This window comes from Callospermophilus lateralis, unplaced genomic scaffold, assembly GCF_048772815.1.
Source record: "Callospermophilus lateralis isolate mCalLat2 unplaced genomic scaffold, mCalLat2.hap1 Scaffold_1096, whole genome shotgun sequence".
In the NCBI taxonomy this organism is placed as follows: domain Eukaryota; kingdom Metazoa; phylum Chordata; class Mammalia; order Rodentia; family Sciuridae; genus Callospermophilus; species Callospermophilus lateralis.
This window is the reverse complement of record NW_027511202.1, coordinates 450641-473399: the sequence shown is the minus strand read 5'-3', so window position 1 is coordinate 473399 and position 22759 is coordinate 450641.

Below are 22759 nucleotides of genomic sequence, written 5' to 3'. Positions count from 1 at the left end.
GAGATCCCCTATTCCTTTGGCCATAGAAGGAGCCCCTTCCTTCCACAAAGAGCTTGGTGCAGTAGAAAGCCTTGGGCTCCCGACCCAAACCTCCTTCATCTCAGTCCAATTATACAGCGGCTGCCAGGCACTGGTAGCTCTCTCTGATGGTATTTACCTGCCCCTGGCATTTTGGCTTATAAACACAGAGGATAACTCTTCCATCTTGTCATTTCTGGCAGGGGGATGAGACCTGACAAATAATGAGGTGATTACAAAGAAAAAGAAGATCTGTGGTCCCTCTGTGACCTCCAAGGCTTTCTGGGAGTGGACTCAGGCCTCTCCTGTCACCAGCGGTTCTCTGCAGAGTCACAGGCAGCTGGGCCTATGCTCACCTGAAGAAGTTAGGGGGCACTGTGGCCACTAGAGGGAAAGTGGGACACCAAGACACACAGGTGAGAGCTGAATTCACTCCCTCCCTCCCAGAGCAGCCAGGTGCTCAGGCTGGGAAGATGGAGAGAGGACTCACTTTCTCCCAATTACATTCACATGGGACAGACACACCCCAAGCACATCCAGAAAAAAGATCAGAAGTATGAAAGAATGCTTCCAAGAATAGCAAGGGAGGGGATGTAAGAGGCTGCTGGGGGCCGTGTTGTGGGCCGCACTGTGCCCCCCTGCCCCATTCATATGTCGAAGTCCTACCCCCTGGTCAGCAGGGCCCCCAGTCTAGTCCACCTGGGGTTCTTACAAGAGGGGAAATTTGGCCACCAGCCCACACAGGGAAAACAGGTGTGATCAGGGAGATGCCATTTACAAGCCACACAAGAAGCCGGGAACAGACCCTCCCTCGCAGGCTCAGAAGGACCCACCAGCCAATGCCCTGAATACAGACTCCAGCCTCCAGGACAGGGATGAAACACCTCTTGCTGTTTAGAGCCCCCAGTCTGTGTGGCTCCAAGAAAAAAATTCAGGGTGTCCAGGTTGACTGGGGAGAGGAGACCTGACCAGTACAGAGGCTGAGCCAGGTAAGGCTGGGAGAGCATTCCAGATGAAAAGTGGGACCAGAGGACAGGGGCCCGGCAGGAGCAAGCCAGGGTGAGGTGGGCTGGCGAGGAGCAAGAGTATCATCCCCAACATCCTGGAAACCTGGGGGGCGGGGGTTGGGTGGAGCAGCGAGGAGACCTAAAATCCACCACAGAATGTGCTGAGTCCCTGCTGGAGAACTGCTGCAGGGCAGAGGTGACAGTGGAAGGGCCAGGAAGGAGGCTACTGTGTCACCCAAGCCAGGTGGTGCGGCTCACTTGGGCCCAGGGGCTGGTGGAAGGTTTGCTGGAGAGGAAGACTTGGGCCCGGAAGAATCCCACTTTGGAATTCCCTCTGGAGTATAAGATTTCCAGCAGAGAGCTGAAATTTCTCCTCAGAAGAGATTAGAGAAGGGGACAGCACTTTTATAACATGGGACTTTGTCAACCTACACAAAAGGAAAGAGAATAAACAGATTCCTGTGGGTCCCTGTCTTCCACCCAACCCCCAGATGTATTTTAAAGAAAATCTAGGACATTCTATGATTTCACCCAGATTCACTTTGGTATTCATCCGCAACAGATAAAGACACAAAGAACCTGAGCTCTACGCCACTGTGACCGTCACCGTCTCACCTAACAAAGTCGATCAGATGGAGCATTGGTGTCATGTTTGTTTGTGGAGGGAAGTGACCCAGCAGAGATCTAAGCTGCCAACCAAGGCAGAAGGTGGCCCTCCAGTCACTCCTGTTCAACAGACAGGAGAAAGAAGGCCACCAGCCAGGAGAGAGGAGGGGAGACAGGCAGCAGGCGGGGGGAACGGCTGGGAAGTGCAGGTGTGGCCAAGGGCCGCAGAGGCTCTGGTTGCGCGTGACACCAATCAGCATGGTTGTGGGGTTTCCCCAAGGAGTCCAGCTGCACAGGGGCAGGCCCAGAGAAGGTGAGGTGCTGGGTAACCAGGGTCGCAAGACCCCTGGTGGGGAAGGGACCAGGACAGGGACACACTGACAGACCCCCAAGTCCCTGCAGGGAAAAGCAGGAAGTGAACACAGTGGGGGTCTCATGAAGCCTGTGGCAGCACTGGGGCCCCTGGGCTGGAGGTGCTGAGGTCCTGGATTGTTGGCTTTAGGGTGCCACCAGGAGTCACAGTTCTCAAGGAAGTGTGGGTGGCAACCACAGATGGAGGCCTGGGGGAGTTTTTTCTGGAGGGGGGGCTGTGATCAGAAATGTGGGGTATCCTTGGCCTCGTAGGCACGGGGCCTGGGGACCCAGAAGAGGGCAATCGGAGAGAAACTGTGATCAAGATCCTGGGCCAAAGAGGGAGAGGGCGGGAGAGTGACATCATCACAATGAGGAGGGGCTGTGGTTGGTGTGACACTCTGGCGCACCTGTCAGAGGAGTGGGGGTTTTGAGGAAGGGACAGCAATGGTAACAAGCAGGAGGGTACACAGGACGAGAAGACAGCTTCTCCCAGAGAGGCCCTCGGGAGTCATCTCCTCCTGGGGACAGGCTTCAGTGGACAGTGGCACTCGGAAGGCCCTCTGTGTCCCTCGTGCTCTGCCCAGGGCCTGTCCTATTTAGAGCACGTTCTGCACACTCGGTCCCTCTTCTACATGATCAGAGGGCAGGAAGCAGAAGTACATTTCCTGTTCTGCAAGTTTCCCGAGTCCTCTGCCGTCTGAGAACCCCAACCCCAGCCCCGGCACTCGAGCTCCTGGTGGAAACCAACAAGTCTTAACAGGCCCTGTCTCTGCATCTCTCCATCTGCAAATCCCTCTCGTCTCTCTCCCTCCGTGTATATACACACGGAGGATTCTGCCCACATATGTGTGTGTGTGTATATATATATATATATATATATATATATATATATATATATGCAGAATCTGCAGGTGAAGTTGGTCGAACTCCCAGGCTGTTTTCAGGATTTGCTGTCAATCACATCCTACGAATGATTGACACCCATTGTCTGACTGCAAGAAACTCAGCCCTTCACTGCCTGCCCATGCAGTGGTGCCTGGTTCCTACCAGGATCCAGTCCTACAGCTGCTGCCCTGCTGGCTGAGTAAGTGGGAACAAGCCCAAGGGACAGAAGCTTCCAGAAGGGATTTTAGCCTCGCAATGGAATGGACATTCCAGTTCTAGGCCTGACTTGCTGAAGGCTGCCTCCCCGCAGCCCAGGCTGTGTGTGGCAGGACTCTGGACTCACCACTGTGCCCACCCTTCGGGATCTGCACTCACCTGAGGGAGGAGCAGACTTCTCTTCAGGGTCTGCCTGTCCCCTTTCATCTCTGCCCAGTACTCAGGCCAGGTTGTGATAAGAAATATTATTTTGCCCAGCGTTGAGCTGGTGGATTAGACTTCTCTGTAGAATGCTTGCCCAAGGACTTCGCAGAACACAGGAAAACCACCCACCTAGAGAGCCTGGCTGGGCAGCCCCTCAGCCCAGCACACCCTCAGTAAGAGTTTCAGAGGGTGTGCTGGGTCTGCGTCCCTGAGGCCTCCCCTTGTCCCTCCAGACCCATGATGAGTGCACACTGCCATCACTCTTCAGCGGACACACTTAGAACAAGGTTGGCCTCTGCGGGTTCCCTCTGGGGCTCTGGGTCTGGCCTCTGGGTCTGGCTCTGGGTCTGCCCCCAGTGGGGAGTTCTGCTTCTCCCCCCCGTTTTCCAGACTGCACCCCGAGATTCGGCAGGAGGTCCTTGTGGCTCCTGGGTTGCCTTGCCCCTGGGGCCCAACTTGCAGAAGGCTCCTGATTTCTTTCTGTGTTTATTCTGGGCACGCCACTCCTGGTTTCCTGTGAAATCCCTGTGGATACAATGGTGACACAGGCAGGGGGCAAAAACCACCAAGGGCTGACACACTGTACCTAAAGGTGCCACATACACAGATGGGGTTCTGGGCTGGGTCTGTAGGGAGGGCCCCTGGCACTCCTGTGCACTGCCCCTCTGTGTGTGCCAGCTGAACTCTTCATGACCAGGCTTAGACGACATATTAGCCCAATGGTTCAGAGTCTGGCTGGTACCACACTGCTGGGGTCAGGACTAGCTCTGTCACCTACTGAAGAACTGCCCAGGGGGAGTTGTTTACCTGCACAGTGCCTCAGTTTGGTCATCTATATAGTGGGGACCTTGCTCATTTCCACTTGGACACTGTTGAGAAGATGACGAAGCACTTGGAGTTCCTGCTGGGCTTTGGCTGGGGTTTACTATGGTGATGAAGGCTGTGAATACCTGGGACGGGGACGCTGGTGGATGGCCAGAGAGTGCATCTCTCCTGACTGGAAGTCTAGAGATCGCCAGTCCAGGATGGCATCTAGCTCCCCACTCCGCCAACCTTAGCATGCAGCTAGCTGTCCCAGGCCTGTTGCTTCACCGTCACAAGCCTCTGCCAAACTCCTGGGGTCGCACCATCCCACAAAAGCATTTGAGGCAGGGAGGTGAGGCAGAGGGGGCCTTCTTCTTAGGTTGCTTTGTCTTGAATCCATCTCACTGATCACAACTGACCACATGCCAAGTCATGGAGCCATCTTGGAATGACGGTGATTGGCTCAGATCCGGTCCAGTGTGCCCCAGGGGGCTGCAATTGAGGGACTACCTTCCCTTTACCTCAGAAAATCCCCCTCCCTACCAGCTGGGAAGCATGAAAGAGGGGCGGCTAATGGGTGAGCCAAGAACAGTGTGGGGTGAGTGCCACCGAAGCAGGAGAAAGGCCCAGAGCCTTCTCTTTCAGGAACATGATCTTGACATTTTGCAAAACCACCAGAGAGGAAAGACTTGGATGCTTGCAATGAGGAGTTCTATGGCTAACCAACCAGGGCCAGTGGGGAGAGCCCCAAAGTTCCCCAGGCTGAAGATTTCAGAGCCTGGCTGGAGAACACGAGTGCAGGCGCCTCTGCCTGTCCACCACGTGTCTCCTTGGTCCCGTGTGCTACTGAAATACATTCCCTGCCCCTCCTTTGGCAGATTCCTGGGCTGTGGAGAGCCATCTGAAGGTGATCTGCTTGCACGGACCCTGAACCTGAGGCTCTTACCTGGAGCTCCCTTGCTCCTGTGAAGAGCCACTGGTGCCTTCCACGCCTGTGTGCACTCACAGACACACACCCGAAAAGTGCCCACCGTGCCCTGTGAATGCAGCAGAACAGCTGCAACCTTCTAAAATAAATTGGTTTCTGGATGATTTGCATTTTGTATAGTTTGCCAACAAAAGACAGCGAGAGGTGAGGGAAATTATTAATGTTTGAAGAAATTCTCCAGAAGGAGAAGAAGCCAGCGTTTGCAGCAAGACCCAGAGCCACAGGACACGCGCGATCCCGGCGGCCCCTCCAGGCGACCCCTCCGAGGGCGGAATTGATGTGCAGCTCCGAACGCAGCCAGCTGCGGGGGCGCCCAGAAACTGCCTGGGGCTTACGGCGTTTTATCAGGGTCTGCATGATGGTTTGGCCGTCCTCGGAAAAGACCCAAGCAACTTCAGGATTGGCTGTCACAATAGGCACACGAAAAATAAAGCCGGCTTAAATGGATGAAGAAATTGATGGAATCACGAGGCCAAAGAGTCAGAGCACGCACACGGGCTCCGAGAGGACCCGAGCAGGCTTGAAGGTGGGGGGAGCGCGGGGAGGGGGCTCCATTCGCTGACTCTGAGGCTGGGGAGAGCTACCTCACAGGGACACTCAGCGCCAGCTGGGCACCAGGGGACAAGCAGCTCCTTGTGGGGTGCGCTGACTTTCTCTTAGCTCTTAAAAGGCAGAGGTCTTCCCGGCCAATCCCTAATTCTGAACACCAGTCCAGACAAGGAGAGGGGCAGAACAGAAGGAAGGGAGGTGGGGAATGTTTGTCAGTCAGTCATGACGCTTGGAGATGGATCTCTCTGGAAAACTGGCAGGAGAAAGAAACGAACCTCTGTGCTCAAAGCTCTCACTGTGTCATCCAGGTCGGCCTGTGCCCGGGTTGGGGAGGCTCCTCCTGACCTGGGGTTTGCAGACATCCTGCTCACCCGGCTCACTACAGGGCTCTGGATGGAACTCCTGGGCCCCTCCTTCCACAACAGGGTCAAGCCAAGTAGGCCAGCAAGAAGCAGGCAGAGAGCTGGGAGAGCCCCACAGTCCTCACGGTCTCATCTTCATGGGGGTCTCAGACTTCAGGTAATGGAATACGACAACACACACTGTTTTTATTGGAATAGCTTCTGGAATTTTCTGGAAAGTCGTTTTTACCAAGTTTCTTGGTATTAGGTGTCAACTGATGAAAAAATTCTTATCATAGGTTTAAGAAAATGATGGACTTTTTAGCTAAGCAGGTGAACTTGCTTAGGATTTCTGTCTTTACAGTGGTAAAGTGCATTAGGGATCTTATAAAAAGGATAAAGTCGACAGCATTTTCCAACTGAAGTTTTCCAATGAAATTCCCCCTTTGTTGGGCACAGTGGTACACACCTGTGATCCCAGTGCCTTGGGAAGCTGAGGCAGGAGGATGGCAAGTTCAAAGCCAGCCTCAGCAAAAGCAAGGCCCTAAGCAACTCAGGGAGACCCTGTCTCTAAATAAAATACAAAATAGGGCTGGGGATGTGGCTCAGTTGCCGAGTGCCCCTGAGTTCAATCCCTGGTACCTGCCAAAACAATTCTCCCCTTAAACATATTGCTGGGGTGGGGTGGGGGTTGCTGAGGATGTGCATATGGGAGAGTCTGGATTTCATCCCTAGCCCTGCAAAAAAACAAAAAGAAAAAAAAGAAAGAGGGAAAGAAAGAATAATATTTTATGTGGAAGGTAGAACTCTCTGGAAAAATCTCCTAGATATAAGCCACACAATTTTCAGTCCATTGACTGTCCTGAAGCCAGCGCCTTCTCCTTGAGACGTAAGGATGATGAGGAACACAGCTCCCTAAGATTTTGTCTAGCCAAGAACAATTTTCTTTGAAAAAGAAAACATTTTTATTATTATTTTTTCCAAGTCAGTACCCAGACCAGTATCTACAGGGGACATGGCTTGAAGGACAGAAGGACAGTGATGAGCTCTCCAGGTTGGGGAGGAAGGGGGGAGTGGAGCCGGAGGTCAGCCCCCACCTTGCCTGGTGGAGAGGCCTGCCCCTGCCTTCCCACGTTAAGCTAGGGTTGTGGCAGACATTCATCAGAAGACAATAAAAGTTAAATAAATGAAATGCAGCTCCGCACAGAGACGTTTAATCATTTCATTAAGCATCCTGTTGGGTCCAGGTGCTTTGCCAAGTATGGAGACAGTTATGGCTTCATGGGATTCCTGGTGCTGGGAAAACACGGGGCCATCCTGCCATACCCCCACCTCTGGGCAGCCCTCCCTGGGCAGCGGCCATGGTGGTCTGGGGTTGCTTCACCCTCCCTGCCTTCAGAGAGCAGAGGGAGCAGCTCAGCAGCCTCTTTCTGTCTAGCCTGATTGGAAAGAGGGGAAGGGTGGTGGGCAGGAGGAAGACTGGTGGTTCCGAGGGCTTGGCTTGGTGGGGAGCACTCTGGGCATCCAGAGCCGTGGTAAGGGTCATAGGAGTACTCTCTGCACTTTCCAGAAAACCTGCTGCCCTCCCTCCCCCAACCCTGCCCGCCTCATGGACATCTGTGCACTCAGCAAGCTGTGCTCGGGCAAGGCTCACTGGACCTCAGGCTGAAGGACAGAAGCCAGGACCAGAAGGGAGAGAGGGTGGTCCTGGCTGGGGACCTTGGGGAAGGGTTCCAGGGGATGAAGACCGGAAGCAGAGACCCCCCACTTTCCTGCCCATTGTTCACGCAGGTTTATAAAATGAAGATGGAGACACTCAGGATAGACACACACGGAACAGACACAGATGGACAGCTGATTTTCAGCAAAGGGACAAAGGTCATCAGTGTGGAAAAGATGACTTTTTCAATAAATCATACTGAATAACTGGACATCTATCTGCCAAAGATCCAACCTCCATCCAAACCTCATGTACAAAAATTAACAGGACTTCAATGTGAAATGTAAAACCATAAAACTTCTAGAAGAAAATATAACAGAGAATGTGGTAACCTTGGCTTAGGAAAAGATTTCCTAGCTCCAACCCCAAACACATTATCCATAAGAGAAAAATAAAAGTGATAAATTGGGTTTCACCAAAATTAAATACTTCCACTTGAGACAATAAGAGAATCAAAAGGAATATCATGGACAGGAAGAAAATATTTGCACAATATTTATCTGACAAAGGATGTGAACCTAGGGTACAGTTTCTAAAATTCTCAAAAAATCAATAAAAATGGTATCAATACAATTAAAAACTGAACAGAATATTTTGGCAATTTGCCATATGGTCAGAAAGAACCAAAGAAGATATATGGATGGTAAGTGATCCCCATGAAAAGATTCTCAGAATCATTATTGACTAAGGAAATGCAAATTAAAACCATGATGAGAGCTTTCCACACACACACATTAGATGACTAGATTAAAAATACTATCCGTGCCGCGTTCTGGTGAGGTCCTGGAACAAGAGGATCTCAAATCTGTCTTCAATTACTTTCTAGAAGTTATTTTTTGGAAGAGTGAAATAATAGTTCAAATGGAATTCAATGTTAGGAACCTAACATCAACCTCCCAGGACAACAACCCCAGGAAGAAGGTGTTCGTCCATCCTATTATCCCCATTTAACAGACAAGTAAACTGATGCCTGAGAACTCGGATCACAAAACGTGTTAGTGTTGAAGACCAAAAGTAATGGGCCGATTCCCAGCCCACCACCGAATGGCTGCCTCCTGTGACCTCTGTTAGCTACACACAGCACCATAAAGACCCCACAAGAGGAAATCCCACATCAACAAGGTGGAAAAAAAGATGAGTTCCCCACCCAGAATTGCAGCTAGTACCTCCATATCCATAGAGACCCTAACCCCGACATCTGGATTGAAAAGGAAGGTTTGGAAAGTCTGAAAAGAAAGAATATGGAGAGGAAAAAGTGGGATTGGCAATGAACCCTTCTCTGTGTGTAATTTCTCTTTTTTGCTACCCTCGACCAGAATGGAAAAAAAGTGAAATACAGACTCCTGAGATACTTTCAGACTTGGACAAACAGACCTTAGGAAAATTGCTGAAAGTCATAGAGAAATGTGAAGAATAATCAAAATTTTATTCATGAATCACTTAGTATCCACCTGGTCCTCTTCTATGGGTTTTTGCATGAATTTTCCATTTCACCTCTCCAGAAGGTGTTCTTAGCCTGATTTTAGAGATAATGAAACTCTTTTTCAGAGAGGTTAAGTAATTTGCCTCAGGTCACACAACTAGTAAGTGGCAGAGTCAGGATTTGATCCCACTGTCTGATATCAATGTCTATCTTTTTCATTCTATTCACTGCCTCCACCAATAAGCATAAAAATAGTCCTACCTGCTCAGGCATATGTCATGTCTGTATTCCCTAGGTCTTCAGGTCTTTGTTTATGTAGTAGTAAGAGAAGTGTGTTTATGATTTGCTCTCTAATTCCAAATGGCATGTCTACCACCTGGGTTCCTCCACGGTTGTAGATATCTCCCAGGCAGGAATTCCAACAAGGGCAGATCCTATCCTCTCCTAAGGCTTAGTAACTAGTAATAAACCACTTCAGCCCCCAGGCCAGGGAAGCTGCTCCAGCCCTAGCCACTAAGGCCCAGGTAGGGGCCAGCAGCACCTGGGAAAACCTGGACCTCCCAGCAGAGGGGGGCTTCAGAACTTCTCCGATCAGCAGTGAAACTGAGGCCACGTTCTTCAGCCAGCACCGTCCCCTGCAGGCGGCAGTCAGCGCACTTGGCAAGAAAAGACAGGCTTGGAACAGGCCAGTGATTGTTTTTAATTGGATGGGCCTCCTGGCTGTAACAAAAATCAATGTATTTGTGACGTGGCTGCAGATGTACGGATCCATCCTGACCCTGCAGTTCCGGGTGGCCAGAGGAGGTGCGTGCCATGGTCAGGAGCCCCTGGACATTCCGGACTTGCAGATCAGGGTCCCAGGGATCCCCACATTGTAACCAAAGCACCCTGCAGGCTGGGGGCCCTGATACAGGCTGGGGCCAGGGGGTGGGCTAGGGGGCACAAGGTAGGGTGGGCCCCAGGGGACTGGGCAGGCAGGAGGATGCAGGAGCTGTGGGAGTGGGAGTCGCTGTGAGCTCATCACTAACAGAGTGGCCTCCTGGGCTGGGGAAGAGTGGCTCTCCCTACAGGTCAAGGCTCTGGGGAGCTGGGCTGGTTGGATTTTGCCACTGTGTGTATCTGTGTGTGTGTGTGTGTGTGTGTGTGTGTGTGTGTGTGTGTGAGAGAGAGAGAGAGAGAGAGACAGAGAGAGAGAGACAGAGAGAGACAGAGACAGAGACAGAGACATAGACAGAAACAGAAAGAGACACAGAGGGAAAGTGGGAGTGGGGGTCGTCTAAGAGCAAAATAGAGGAGACAGGTGTTCTGTGGAGGCTTTAAAAATGATGCTCAGAGGAAAAAGAAAAGTGATTAGATGAGATCCCCCACCCCCAAGCACCAGGAACCCTTCAACCTGGCTTAACGGTTTGTCTCCAGAGGACAGTGGCATGGCCTGCCTGGTGTCCAGCAGGGCGCTCCCCCAAGCCTAGAGCCCAGGGCCAGGGTCAGGTACAGACTGCACCCGCTGCCCACAGCTGCAGTGGGAAGGGTCTTGCAAGAGTGCGGCCACCCTCGCCGGTGACATGCCTGGAGAAGTCTTGGAAGCTGCTTCTAGACCACAGTGCATTTCTATAAGAGAGAAAGGGGGCTTTCCTGTAGCATCTGGGATTTTGCAGCAATTTCCTAAATTGGACCATGCTGTCCTCCTGGTTCCCTTACTGAAGAAGTCCCCCTTTCACATTCAGTGACACCAGAATGACTTAAAACACTTCATAGTGAGCCCGATTGCGGTTTCCGACCTTTGTCCGTGGTGGGTGTTCAACACACACACCCACGTGAAGAGGACCCAGAGTCTGGACACCCCAAGCCCTCCTGAGCTGGTTCCCTGGATACACCTTTGACGTCTTTATTAAGAACCTGTGCAAGCTCTGATCGAAGGCTGGGCCGCATTTACTACAAAGCCTCTGGTTTTCAGAGCCACATAAGCTATTTCTCTCTCAAGGCTTTGATTTTGTGGAGAAATTTATCACATTTTTTCCTTCTGTCCAGAAGTGAATTATATATTTTTTGAAAACCTGGAGAAAATCCTTTAAGCTGTTTTGGACTTACTCAAGCATGCACAAAGGGCATTTTCCACCCATGGTTCAGATGCTTAGCATGTTCTCAGATAGCCTAAATAATTTGAATTTAAAACTCTGAATTGGGCCTCTTTATGCAGCATCTTTAAAAGGTGCCATTTATGAAGAATAATATGGTCATGAAATAAAGGGTCCAGGGAGCGCGTGGTCCTGCTGCTTATGGTAATAGATGGAGACTCATAAATCTTAGTTTCTATTCTTGGCTCTGAAAAAAATTTAGTGTTCACTGCATTTGGCACATGCAGGGAGAAGGAGATTGACTGGAGAACTTGGACATGAAGGGAATATCATCCTGGGGATTAAATTATAAAATCCACACACGAGAGAACACAGCAAGCATGTGCAGGCCCACCTCAAAGAAGCAGCACTTTGCAAGTCCCAGGGCACCTGCTAGGGAAGGGGGTGGGGATGGGAGGTGCTGGGACCTCTGGGCCAAGCACTGTGACATTACACCCGGTGCGACACAGTAGAGCGTCCCTGGTTGAGTGGGCATCCGGATCCTGCTTGGTCAATTACTAGCTGTGTGATCCGAGCCAATTACTTAGCCTTTTGTCCATTCAAGCTGCTCTAAAGAATTACCACAGACCGGGCGGCTTGTAAACCACAGACCTTTATTTCTCACAGTGAGGGAGACTGTAGGTCTGAGGTCAGGGTGTGAGCATGGTTGGGTCCTGGTGAGACCCATCTTCTGGGTTGCAGAGGCCCCCTTCTTGTTGTGTTCTCACAGGGTGGAAAGAATGAGCAAGCTCATGGGCAGCTCTTTTATAAGGACACCAGTCCTATTCATGGGGGTCCCACTCTCATGGCCTAATCACCTCCTAATACTGTTACTACTACCAACCCCATCATCACCACCCATAACCACAGGGTGCTGGTGGTACTGGTGTTAGTGACTAGGAGGGTGACAGTGATGGCATTCTTGGTAATGGAGGAAGGGATCATGGTGGTGCTGGCGGTGGAGGGGTGGTTAGGATCTCAACATGTAGGATCTGTGGGGACACAAAGCTGCCTTCTCCAGCACCTCCCCAGCTGTGACAGCCTCATCAGGGAAAATGGAGATGGCAGTATTTTACCCTCCGACCGGAAGGAGGATAAAATTGTTTAGCAGGTGGTAGTGGTGGTGGTGTCCGTGCTGGTGACAGTGGCAGTGATACTAACTGGATGTGGTCATCGTTATGGTGGAAGTGATTGTATTGGTGGTGGTAGCCACAGTAATTAACCGTGGATGTGGTTAAGGTGGTGGTGGTAAAGGTAGGATGACTTTGGTGGTGGGCGTATGGGTGGCAGGGATTGCGTTGGTGGTGGCAATGGCAATAGTGGAGGGCCGAGATCCTTGTCATTACCAGGGCTCACCAGCCAAAGTCACCAGGAACATACAGATGGTGGAATAAAGTGGGGACTTTGTGGTATTTGCAGCCAGAGAGGAGAATATGTATCATGGGGAGCCTTAGTAAGGGGTCTGGTTGGAGCTTGTTATAGGACTTGGGCTTCTGGATTATTTGGGGCACAGTTGCTCTAGAGTGGATATCAGAACACTGAAATTGGGTATAGTTCCGTGTCACTAATTTCATTGAAGGATGCAAAGAAATGGAAGGAGGCTTTGCCTGTGCCTGGCCGAGGGGGCAGGGATGCTAAGTTCTGGGGTTTGCACACTGTGCTTGTTTTGTGTTTCAGTGTGATTATAGAGGGAACTTGTTTTTATCTCTCCCCACCTGGTCACAGAATGACCCAGTTTGAAGTTGGTGTTCAGTGAAATTGTGTTTGTTCAACAGGCCAACGTCACGGCTGGGCTGGGAGCACCAGGCTGGCTCCAGCTGACAGCTGTCCAGACCTTTCTCACGACTCCCCATCCTGCCCCAACCCTTGCTGAGGCCCATTGCTCACCAAGCCCCTATTTGAATGTAACTGGGCTCCCATACAGGATCCTGTGGGGAAAAATGGCCATCCAGATCTGGGTTGTCCAGATCCCCGTGGTGAGATTAATGTGGAACCATGTGAATTGTCATTTTGTAGGTCAAAAGAATTCAAATATCAGCTGCTTCGAACAGTTGAGCCTAAACATTTTCCACTATTGGTCCACGAACTGTCATCCTGCAGCCCACAGCTGTCTCCCTTGAGCCTGGGTGAGGGGAAGGCCTCTGTCTCTGCTAGTGAACGATGGGGTTCCTGACCCTCCGAGAGAGAGTTCGACCTTGAACTCCAGGCAGACCTATCAAAGGAGACACAAGGCTCTGCAGAGAAGCCATGGTGGCCCCTCGCGCCTACCTGAAGGCGTCACCTGAACTTCAGCCAGGCTGTAAGCCAGGCCACCTGCCCACTTGTAAAATGACTCCCCAGTGACTTCGCCAAGGCTCAGGCAACGTCCACCCTGTACCCCAGGTGGGAGGGGTGGGCACAAGCAGGAAAATCAAGAAAGAAGCTCAGGGTGAACACCTGGGGCAGAGGTGGAGCACTAATATTTAACTTGAAAGAGGATGTTGTCCCCTTGTCCCCTCCTCCTCTGTCCATCTGGAGTCTTCCTCTGCCTCTCTTGTGAGGACAGTGGTCATTTGATTGAGGGTTCACCCATATAATCCAGGTGGTCATTTCCTCTCAAGATCTTTGACTTCACTACATCCGCAAAGACCTTTTCTCCCCAGTGAGGTTTCACATACAGGTTCTGGGGATTAAGTTGTGGACAAATCCTTCCACGGGGCCACCCACTCAACCGCCATTGGGAGCAGGGGGGTGGGGGCAGGTGCAGGCCGGTTCATCCTGCAGTACCTCCTGCTGTGGCCCTTCAAACACAGCAGCATTCTTGATGGCAGGTCTCCTTACCCATATCCCACCCCGGAACCTGCATCTCCCAGAACTGACTAGGCACTAGGGGCTTGCCTCCCCTGCAGGCTCGGCCCCCAGGATTACCCCTGAACTTGACGGGTGTGATCCCACGGGCATCTGTTCCTCCAGCATCTGTCCCAGTGATGCTCTGCAAGGTGCTGGGGGCGGGGATGAGGGTGCCCAGCAGGCCCTGGCACAGACCTTTTCGGGTTGGGTCGTGGGCTTCTGTCCTGTGCATACTTCCCTATGTGGCATGGTGCACAGTTGCGGAGGCCCTGGCCCAGCCTGGCCCAGATGCGTCCATGGCTCCCAATTCCCTCTGCAGTGACTAAGCACCTTTCAGTCACAGCCTCGGCCATTAATTCCAGCACCGGCGCGGCCTGGATGTACTGTTCTCCCGTAGCGCCAAGGCTGTCCACGCAGTCGTTGATTTAAGAGACAATATCACTTGCTTCCAAGTTAATGAGGCAATAAACAGCCCCACATATTGATGAACACGGAGGTGTTTGCTCAGCACATTTGCCGTGTGCATTTATTACAAGGGCTACGCTTTAAAGCCAACCAAACTGCAAGTGTGTACGTTCCCTTTGGTAGGGCCAGGCCCCTCCCCTGGCCACTGTCTTCATCCATTTGATCTCTGGTCTCTCTTCCCAGGGCACTGGGACACAATCATGTAATCCAAGGAGAATGATACCGGGTCCTAGAGACTCACTGTTCATGTTCCCGTGGGCCTTGGGAGCCTCAAAGGGCTTAGAACATGCTACTGGGAGGCTCTGGAATTGGAAGGGGAATAAAGAGGGTCATTTTTCTGAGCCCCCCATCCCCCAGCCCTTCCCTCTAGTCTCCTCATTACTCTGGAGGAGAGCACGCACAATGACAGAGCCTAGCAACCCCCAGCCTGGACGGCCCTCACAGAATAACACACCAAATAAAATTCCTATTAATCTTAAGAAGCTGGGATGCCTCCAAGGCTGGGCTGCTAGTCCATAAAGATGAATCTTCAGAGCATTTACTAGCTGGAATGCCCCGTGAATCCAAACTGGTTTATGTATAAAATATTAGGAAGGTTCCAGGGAGGTGGCAAGGCTGGGTGGGAGCGAACGGGGGAGATTGATTGCAAACTTTGTGCCAACTGAGCGCTTCTATGCATGCCAAGCGCAAGAACACCACTTGACAAATGTATTAGATTATCCAAAACACAAAGCTGATTTATAGCTGCAGTAATCCCCCTCTCACCATCCACTGCGGTAATAGAGAGAGATTAGGACTGTGCTGGTGCCTTGCTGGGTCTTTCCAGTGTGGGCTTCCACCCACAGCAACCCCAGCCCCTCAAGGAGTTATGCAGGAAAATCAAGAGTTTGTACTTTTCTCCAGCCTTTGTGATGGGGACGGTGATCGTTTTTGAAGCATTTCTGAATCTGGGATGAAAACTGGCTGGATGAGGATTTCATTTTCAAAAATCTAAAAGTATTGATTGCTTAAAATCACAGAATTTCCAAATGAGAGAGAGGAGGTAAATTCCCCAGGAGCAAAAACTGTTAGAATGCAAGGGGCAGGTTCTGTCAAGCAGCTGTGCTCCTCTCTGGAGGCACCTTGTGCTGTGGCACAACTAAGGTCCTGAGCACATGACTATTGAGGGCACCTGGCCTGGAAGGATAAGCACAGAGCCTGCCTTGAGAAGGTGATGTCACCCCTCGCCTGTCACTGGTCATTTATTCAGTAGACATTTGCCAACACCCAGTATGTGCAGAATATGTGGGATGCCAGATATGGGGTCACCCCCACCACTGTCTACTAAGTGCTTTGGGGAGGACTTTAAGTGTGCCAGTGAGAGCCCTGCCCTCCAGAGCCCTACCTTCCAATCTCAGCCAGAACTGGGGCACAGGAACAAGATGAAAAAAGAAAAACAAGAGCTGGCACTGTGCCTACTCATGGGGTATGGGAGAGTTCAGAGAACACCTGGGGCTTGATGATTCAGGAACAAGGGCTCCAAGAAGAGCTGGGGGATGGAAAGTTTTGAGGTTGAACAGGGCCTCTTCTGCAAGGGACCATGATCCCAAAAATTTGTCTTCCCAAACCCTTCTCTCTCAGGGAAATCTCTTTCCCAAGTTTATTATTCTAAAACATAGTTTGGAAAACTCTCATCTTTTTGTCCTCCATCTCTTGTTGTATGCACAAGGCCAGGGCTGTCCCAAGACTACTCAGCCTCTCTAGAAACATCTTTGCAGAGCTGGCTGAGCCCAAGCAGGGCAGGAGAGGCTGCCTCTGGGCACATCCTCTTCTCATCCAAAGTCCTCCCAGGAGGAAGGCTTGCTCTTAGGGTTGGGGATCCACCTCCTGAATGACTACCAGCTGCCAGGGCTGCGGTGGAGAGGGTTGATCCCTCCCCAAAGAGCTGACCACAAGAGAGGGTCAGGGCATGTGCCATTGGAGGTGACCACAAGAGTATCAAAACAAATGGTACAGACAGTAGGCACAGTTATGGTAAGAGTCTGGTCATAACACTGGGACCCAGGTGCTGAAAGAGAGCTTGTATGGTGACCATCATCACCACCAGCCTCATTGTCACCCCCATCACCAGCAGCCCCATCTCCACCAACACACATTGAAGGTGCTTGTAGGCTAAGCACTTTGTGTGTATCTGGGTTAATCCTCTCAATAATGCAGTGCCTTAGGCCCCCTCTAATCCTGGTTTATGGGTGAGGGCACTAAGCGTTGGAGAGGTTACCTAGAGCAGAAATTCCAGGCTGTGTGACTGACCCTCCAGCCTGGGCATTCACCACACACCAAACTGCTTCTTTCTGAGCTTCAGGCCCCCCTAGTTGGTGCTGATTCTCCCTCCCTCCTTCCTTCCTTCCTTCCTTCCTTCCTTCCTTCCTTCCTTCCTCCCTCCCTCCCTCCCTCCCTCCCTTCATACTGGGGTTTGAATCCAGATGTGCTTTACCACTGAACTACTTCTCCAGCTCCATTTTAAATCTTTTTATTTTAAGACAGGATCTCACTAAGTTGCTCTTAGGGCTTCACTAAGTTGCTGAGGCTGGCTTCAAACTTGGGATCTTCCTGCTCAGCATACTAAGCGACTGGAAGTACAGGTGTGCACCACTGTGCCTGGCATTGGTACTGTTTTCTTGAAGATTTGGCCTGGAAGATTCATCTTTTGATCAATCACTTGGTTATGGGTAAGCTGCAGGTGTAGCAAGAGAGATGAGATGGCCACATTCATTTATTCTGTGTCATGCAGGATTCCCTGCTGATCAAGGTGGAGCATAAAGAGCAAGAGGAAGGCCCCCATGAAGGACCTCATCCAGGCCCCTTCAGGGCTCTTATGTGGCCACCTGGCTGCCCCTGCCTGAGAAGAACATGCAAGTTCCTTCCTTCTCCAATAATCTCATGAAGCAAAGTGGCAGAAGGTCCTACATCCTTCACCTGGCTCCTCCTTCTCCCACCCAGCTGATGATGATACATGCACTTACACACACACACACACACACACACAGGACAAAATCCCAATCCATTGTGCCAAAGACATTTTCTCTGACTTAAAACCCTGGGTAATTTAAGAGATATGTATTCATGTGCTTCATTTAAACCATCAAAGTACTTTTAAAAGAGCTACTTGAAATCTTGGGAGCGTTTTGAACCTTTAAAGTTCTTTCTTTGAAACATGGGAATCACACATTGCCAAGGATAAAGATAGTCAAATAACAAAAGGCTAGGAGTGGGTTTGAGACTCTAAATCTCTGACATTTCACTTGACAAAACTGAATTTCGCATCCTTAACACCCACTTCCAATTAGACAGTAGGCTGCCTGAAATCCTCACACCTCCTCGTGCCCCTCGGTGGCCAGCTAGGAAGGACTTCCTGGTCGGAGGCCTCTGATACCATGCTCAGCCCACGCCCAGAGGCAGGGACGGGTCCCAGCGCTGCAGGGTGCCGGCGACGGCCACCAGGTGGGGCAGGATGTGCCCTCTTCCGTCCTGGGGACTGCCAAGGAGAGCGCTGGAGTCTGCAAAGGAGCGCGGCCAAATGTCATGGCCCGGGCTGGTTTGAAATGCGGGTGCCCAAGACCCTGGCCCAGAGTGACAGGCTCCTAGGACCGCCAGTCGGCGACCGCAACTTCTCCCCCGCCACAAGCCGAGCACCGGCCCAGAGGTGGCGCCCGGGCGCTCGGAGCTGCGGAGCCGCCTGGCACTGTCCGGGGTCGCCCCGCTCCCGCCCGCCGCCCCAGCTGCATCTCTGGTCCCTGCGGAGCTGGCCGCTCCTGAGCGAAGTGGGGTGCGGGCCGGACCGTGGCGGGTGCTCCCCCGGTGGCCGGGTACCACTCCCCCGGGCGGGAGCGCGCTGTGACGGACCCCGCGCGGGAGGCCAGACGTCTGTGTGGTCGCAGACATTTCCCAGGCAGGAGGCGAGGTCGCGGGGTGTGCCTCGGGCCACTGGGGTAGGGGGAGCGCTCAGCCGCGCCCGGCAGCCAAATGGACGGCACCCCTGGAACCCAAATCAGAGCAGTAGGTCCTCGCCCCAGCCCCACCCCGCGACCTTCGGGGGACAGAGGGGGACGGAGCCCAGAGGCTTCAGCGCCGCAGGGGAGCTGTTCCCCGTTGAGTGGGGACCCCCGGGACACCTGCTTTCCCCGAAAGGCCGGGCTGTGAGGAGGATCAGCTTGCGAGCGAGCCCGCATCCCTCCTCCAGCCTCCATTCGGGACTGCCTTAGCGACACCAGAGGTGACCCCTGACTCCCCGCCCCGCCCAGCCCAGGATCGCCGGCCCCGCCCTGCACCCCAACACTCCTGCGCCGGGTAGTGTGCGCTGGGGCGCGGGTGGCCACACCCAGCATCTTGGCGGAACCCCATTTTCTTCCCGTACCTAAAGGCGTGCGACTGTGGCCAGCGCTCCGCGGCTGCCGCCTGCCTGGCACAGTTCTGCACACCCCAGCTGGCCCTCCGGTTCCACCAAAGCCATCAGCTTGAAAGGTCCAAGTCCTAAGAAATGCTTTAGAAATAAATATATAAAAGATTGTTAAGCTTCCTGGGGCCTCAGTTGCCCTTCCAGAGCAGGTTAAAATCTCCAGGAGAAAGGGAGCTGGGCCCACGTGGCTCCCTGTTGGTCTCCCAGCCAGCCTGGTCTGCTTTGGCTTCTGCCCAGGTTGGCTCTGACCCTGTCTGACTCGCCCTGTCTGACCCAGTTCTGGCCACCAGTAACCCAAGTCACCACCACTGGGCCTGCCTGAGTTTTCACCATGCCCTTCCTCTGGTAACTTCAGTCACCTTCCGTGACTGTGTCACAGACAGAAGAGGTTCACCTGTCAGAAGGAAGGTGAGCACCCCTCCTCCACCTCCTTCTCAGTTTCCTCACCAGTCTCACATGGTAGTCCTGCCCCATCTGGCCCTTTGATTTCTGGGGGGCATCCTGGTCCTGGTCCCCATGGTGGTGGCTACTTGCAAAGAAATCCCAGTTCAAAAATGTTAATATTTGTCTTGATTCCAGGGAGAAATCACATGTGCATAACTTATTATGTTGTAGGGATAAACGAGGCAAGGCACAGAAGACAGCAGGAAACAGTGTTATTTGGCTGCAGCTAGGTTCAGGGGGCACAGCTTTTGCTGTAACCAATCAATCCCCTGAACCATGAGTTCAGGGAGTTTCAGAGTTTTATAGCCAGTATGTAAGGGGAGGGACTCATAAGTTCACAGTCTGCAGAAGTTCACATAACAGCAAGTTTTTCTTTCACTGTTTTGGGCAAGTTAACCCTTCAAGGACAACACCTGAGAAGGGGAGAGCTTCTTCTCCCCTGTCTTTCCTCCCCTGCCAGCTGTTACCATGGAGCTCAATTGGTAACTTCTCTTATCTTAGAAATGTAGACTTCTCTGTGAAGCCCAGCTCAAGGCCAGAGGCCTTGTTTGCACATTTCTACAAACTACTATACTGGATATGTTTGTGAGAAACTAGTAAAGGGGTGTCCAGCACCTGGAGTGCTGATTTCTTCCTGGCCAGTGGCCAAGTAAAACAGGGCAACACGAAAATAGAAAGTTTATCTACATTGAACTCTTTTGCAGACTCTTCTGCTGACAAGGTGAAGATTTCTGGAGAAGCCCAGTTAAGATTTTCTGTGGAGAAAGGGGGTGCCCCTGCAATTACAATATATTGTTACTATTGTCTATTTTCTTATTGGCTATGGTTGTTAATTCCTTACTGTGTCAAATTCATAAGCTTTATCATAAGCATGTGTGCAGAGGGAAAACATGTACTCATAGGGTTCTGTACTGTGTTCAGGGCATTCCCTGGGGTCTTGGAACATGCCCTTCATTGTGTGGGGGGACAAGTGTTCTACAGCCCCCCAGCACTCCAATAGGCAAGAAACCATTGCACCTATTTTGACGTCTCTCTCCCTGGCTCCTTCCTACACAAATGCAGTCTGATGCAAATCCTTCCAGTCTTCTTGAAATGTCATGTTACTCAGATCCCCAAGATGGTTGTGACACTTAAAGGCAGAGTGAGAGGAAGGGCATTCCAGGGGAGGGAACTGCATGTCTAAAGGCACACATGTTGGGAACCAGCCAGTGTTCTGGAGGCCCCTACTTTTAGGCCCCGGTCACTTGGCATGTGTTTCAGAGGTGTGGTGGCCAGAACCCCTTCTGACCCCACGACCTTCAAACGCCCTTCTCCTATTGGCTCTTAGTTTTCTGGAGAGCCCAGTAATAGTTTCTGTCTCCATCATTTCTCCAGGAGCAATGAGCTTCTGACGTCCATTGCCCAGGTGAATTCAGGACTTCCTGTGCTCACAGCAGAACAAACTGAGGATCTCCCTGACTTCATTGCTTTTCCAGGTGGGAAACAAGCCTGTGTCCTTCAGCCTTTGAATTTTGGAGCCAGGCTACTGCCTTTCACCATCAAAGAGGCCTACCAAACTTTTCCACCTTAGTCTTTCTTCAAAGTCCCACAGGAGACAGGTACCCATCCTTTCACCACCTGCTGCCTCTGGCCCCAGCTCTGAACCTTGACTCGGGAAGTTTTGGCTCATGGAGTAATGACAGGGTATTAGTTCAGTGTGGCTGGCTATTTGGGGTACTGGCCAGATAGGAAAGGAGAGCTCTCTTGGCCTCTTCATGGAGGACATTTATATTAGTTTAAAAAAACAAAGGAGTTGTGCTGCACACACCCCTGACCACACCCACCCCGCCTCTTCCTGGAGCCAGCCTGGGGAAGGCCTGGCTGGGGGTTAACCTGGGCCTGGGTTCATGGGCAATCATGCAGCATCTTCAAATGCAAGATGCCACCTCCTGAGGACTTGAGATCTAAGAATTCCCATGAGCCCAGAATTCTTCACTGTTGATAGCTTGTTGATAGTTTCTAGGTAAATATAGAAATGTTTGTAGCTGCCACCAGCCTTTGACAATATCACCCAGAGATAGAGAGATTTGACCTGAGACCTTGGGGGGGGGGTCTTCTGGTCGCCATGGAAACTGATTGCAACTGTAAGCATGAAGCGGATTGTTGACCAGATCGAAGAGTTCTGAGAGACACGGTCCCTGTGGGTTTACATCTCTGCCAGTCTGTGCCATCTCTGCCGGGCTTCATTCCTTCTGCCCGGGTGTGTGACATATGTGAAGCTCACAGTTCTATAATGCTTTCTCTGGATTCTTCCAGGGGACCTCCTGCCCCCACCCCAAGGGGAGGAGATGCAGGAGGAGGGATAGGAGATTCTGACTGGAACCCACAGAGGAGCTAGGTAAAGCTGGAGAAGCCACACATTTTCCTCAGTGAAAATTGGAATGACACTCACAATGCCTGACCTACATTGCCATCTGCTTAAAGGAGATCAAATACAGGGGAGTGACTTGTGAATTATAAAGCACCATACAAATATCAATTACCATTATGGTCCTTGACTTCCCAACAGTCCCCAGCGGCTGGAATAAGAGCCAGTAACTTACAGAATAATGAGAATAATGACTAACAATTATGCAGTACTCACAGCTCTGAGGAACCACACTTCATGTGAAGTATTTAATTCCACGACCCCTAGCATAGATATTGTACTAGGCCTTTCGGCTCCAGGTGAGGACTGGAGGTGTGGAGGTCTTGTGGTCAGGAGTTCAAGTTTTCCCTTCAGCAAACACAAACATCCTGTCACTTCTCCAAGAGGGTCCACTTTTTTGTAGTGCTGTGGTTTGGATGCGACGTGTCCCTCAAAACTCCTGTTAATGCAGGAATATTCAGAGGTGAGATGATTGCACTGTGAGACCTGTACCCTGGTCAGTCCATCCTGGTTTGAATGGACTGACTGGGTGGTTACTATAGGGGGGAGGGTGTGGCTGGAGAAAGGGGGTCACTGGGGGCTGCCCTTGGAGGGTGCATCTTCCCTGCGGTCACTCCCCTGCTCTCTGACCCTGTCTTGAGCAGAGCGGCCTTCCTTGTGCCAGGATGTCTGACCCGCCTTGGGCCTAGAGTTACGGAGTCGAGGTCTGAGTCCACCGACTGAGGCTTCTGAAACCATGAGCCCAGATAAACATTCCCTCCTTCAGATTGTTCTTGATGGGTATTTTTGTCACAGCTATACAAAGCTGACTAAAACACATAGTGTGTCCTCACGCTGACAGTCTCCGGGGCGCATGGCCAGGCCTTCCTTGGAGCTCCATGCCATCTTACTCTTCTCTGGGCCCTCAATCGTCTCCCTTGCTCCTTGGGTCTCCTTCCTGCCCAGGGTTG